A 3839-nucleotide genomic window follows, 5' to 3' on the forward strand; every position below is an offset into this window, starting at 1 on the left:
GGGGGGGGGTAGGGGAGAGATGGGGAAAAAATTTGGAACTCAAAATCTTGTGGAAATGAATGTTAAAAACTTAAAATAAATAAATAAATTCTGGGGACAAAAGAAATTATCTAAGTCCAATGTCCTCATCTTACAAATGAAGAAACAGGCCCAGATTTGGTCAAGTCAACATAGGCAGAATGGAGTCTTTTGACTTCAAATTTCACATTTTCCCCACTCTACAACATTGCTTTGATGTGACCTGGAAGGAGATAGAAATAGCTGGCCGTATTTCTGTCTGTTTTTCCCACAGGAGACAAACCTCAAACAATACAATAGGTAAGGAGAGATGTTATTCACACCCATACAGCAGACTTCCAACAGGATCCATCCTGAACTGACTCAAACAAAGTAAGAAAAATTATGAAAAGAAGCTCTTTTTAAAAGGTCTGATTGAAGAAATAGCTTTGTTTGTTGTTATCTTTCTTCAAAAGTATGAGATTGGCAGAACTGAATTGTGAATTGTATATATGGTAGAGCTCATTCAAGTGAGGACCTCTATTCATATAGACTAAAAATAATTGGAATAAAGAATAATTACTAGATTCATGGGAAAGAAAGGGACCTTAAAGACATAGAATAATTGGCTAGTTCTGGATACTTAGACACCTATGAAGAATATTTCACAGGACCTCACATTGGAGTCATTCTCAGTGAATTCTCTTATAGTGTGTTCTTTGGTTAACAAATGGCACCAGTCATAGATAATGCTATTCTTCCATACTTCAGTCTGTTCAGGACACAAAGGAGTTGCTAGATAGTATCTCTCTCCAGTATTCTGAAGTATCTAGATACTCCAGATAGTATCTCTTCCAGTATTCTATTCTTATTATCATCTTAGCAGCGTATGACAGAACTATATGTTCTGAATTTCTGAGCCAAATGACCCAGGGTATAATCATAATATTTACATTTTCATGCATTATTTCATTTGATCCTTGCAACTTCCTTCTGCAAGTAGGTATGGTAAATATTGCTAAACTCCTAGTAGGTACTTAAATATTTGTTGAGTGATTGATTGATTTGACCTAGGTGCCATGGTATAGCAGAAGTGCTGAATCTGGATTTGAGAGAGACTTGAATTCAAGCCCAACTTCTCACACCTATGAGTTATGTAAGCATAGACAAATCGGTTAACCTCTCTGAGCCTGTTTCCTAATTTCTAAAATGATAATGATAATTCCTAGGGTATCTCTCTCTGTGTTGTCGTGAGGATCAAATAAGAAAGTATATGAAATACTACTTAAATGTCAATTATTGTTATTTTATTACCTGTGTGACCAAAGGAAAATTACATGACTTTACTAAGCCTCAGTTTTCCTCAAGCCAAAAAATGATGATAATAATATTTTTTGTCACTTATTTCAATGTGAAGGAGGCTTTGGATGCTACAAACAGATGAGAAAACTGGTATGGAAAAGTTAAATATCTTTCCAGAGGTTATTAGTGATGGAACTTTAGAGCAAAGTTGCTAATCCAATTACTATTCTTCCATATCATATTGCTGCTATTGGGTCACTATTGTGCACATAGCCTTCAGCTTCCCTGGCCCTACAAACCAGGAAACTGGCAAAGTTCCAGAGCCATGTAGGCTAAAGGTTTGTACCATACCCAGAAGAGTATGCTTCAATCTGGAGTTATACCAGAAGGTCTAAATCTGTCCTTGGATGACCATCTAGATCTCTAAAGTCTAGGTTATCTCCTGCCTCTTTTTTCCTGTTGTGTTGCATTACTGTGGGGGCCTGACTAATGTTAATAATTAGAGATAATTAATAGAGCCAGAAGGAAAAAATACTCTGTGGGAGCCCAAGTTCAGAGAGTAACCTGGAGGCTGTGTTGGATCAAACCAGAATTCATAGGGGATTTTTGGGGACTGGGAAGCATGTGGCTCTAATAGGTGGTCCAAAGCCCATCTGTATCAATGGCATAAGACTCTTCTCATTGGTGGATATTGATTATTCAATGCTCTATGCTTGCATGAAGGGTGGCATTAGTAAGAGTTAGAAGCGAGATCCTATTTTTGTTTTTTTGTTTGGCATTTTTAAATTTCATTTTATTTTGATTTTTAAAATTAATGTTTTGTATTTATATCACAGTCATTTCCTAATGTGCTCACCCACTCTGCCCTGTATCCCTCATTCCCAAGCATACAATGAAATACTCAATTACTATGGAGCACTGGGCCTGGTTTTGGCCCTCTTGTTTGATTAAGAGCAAATAAACTTTGAATGGATCTCTGACTGTCACTCGAATTATAATTATATTAATTAGGAGAAATCTCTGCTGTAAAATGTTGCTAGTACTTTCTTTTGTGTGTGTGATTTTTTTTCAAGTAATATTTTACTTTCCAAATTACATATAAAAACAATTTTTAACTTCATTTTACAAAATTTTGAGTTCCAAAGTCTCTCCCTCTCTTCACCCCTCCCTGATACCATAAGCAATTTAGTACAGGTTTGTGAAATCATGTAACATATTTCCATATTAGTCATGTTGTGAAAGAAGACACAGACCAAAATTTTTTTTAAAAATCCACCAAAAAATAGAGAAAATGAAAAATATTGTGCTTTTTATCTGCATTCAAACTCCATCAATTCTTTCTCTGGAGGGGGAATAGCATTTTCATCATGAATTCTACAGAATTGTCTTGCATCTTTGTATTGCTGAGAAAAGCTAACTCATTCACAGTTAATTACAGTACAGTATTGTTTTTACTGTGTACAATGTTCTCCTGGTTCTGTTTACTTCATTTTGCATCAATTCATATTAGTCTTTCCAAGTTTTTCTGAAATCATCCTGCTCATCATTTCTTATAGCATAACAGTATTATGCTGCAATCATATAACACAACTTGTTCAGTCATTCCCCAATTGAGGTGCATTTCCTCAGTTTCAAATTCTTTGCCACCACAAAAAGAGTTGCTATAAATACCCTTGTACAAATAGGTCCTCCCTGCTGTTAAAAAAAAAAATCTCTTTGGGATACAGACCTGGAAGTGGCATTGCTGGATCAAAGAATAGTCTGCTTTATAGCCCTTTGGGTATAGTTCCAAATTCCTCTCCAGAATGGTTGGATCAGCTCACAACTCCACTAATAGTACATTAGTGTCCCACTTTTCCTATATCCCCTTCAACATTTATCATTTTCCTTTTCTGTCATATTAGTCAATGTAATAGGTGTGAGGTAGCACCTCAAAGTTCTTTTAATTTGCATTTCTCTAATCAATAGTGATTTAGAACATTTTTTCATATGTCTATAGATAGCTTTGATTTCCTTGTCTGAAAACTGCCTATTCGTGTCCTTTGCTCATTTATCAATTGAGGAATGACTTGTATTCTTATAAATTTGACTCGGTTCTTTATATATTCGAGCAATGAGGCCTTTATCTGAGGTACTTGCTGTAAAAATTGTTTCCCAGCTTTCTGCTTTCCTTCTAACTTTGTTGCTTTGGTTTTGTTCGTACAAAATCTTTTTAGCTTAATATAATCAGAATTATCCATTTTATATTTTGTAATGCTCTCTATCTCTTGTTTGGTCATAAATTCTTCCCTTCTCTATAGGTCTGACAGGTAAACTATCCCTTGCTCTCCTAATCTATTTATGGTATCACCCTCTATGTCTATGGACCCATTTTGATCTTATCTTGGTATATAGTATAAGATGTTGGTCTATAGTGATTTTCCCTCACTTGCTAGTTCCAGTTGGGCCACGCAGCTTTTTTCCTTCCTTCCTTCCTTCCTTCCTTCCTTCCTTCCTTCCTTCCTTCCTTCCTTCCTTCCTTCTTTCCTTCCTTCCTTCCT

The sequence above is a fragment of the Petaurus breviceps genome, unplaced genomic scaffold, assembly GCF_028583685.1.
Source record: "Petaurus breviceps papuanus isolate PSGF00001 unplaced genomic scaffold, PetGlider_PUasm1.0 187, whole genome shotgun sequence".
Classification (NCBI taxonomy): domain Eukaryota; kingdom Metazoa; phylum Chordata; class Mammalia; order Diprotodontia; family Petauridae; genus Petaurus; species Petaurus breviceps.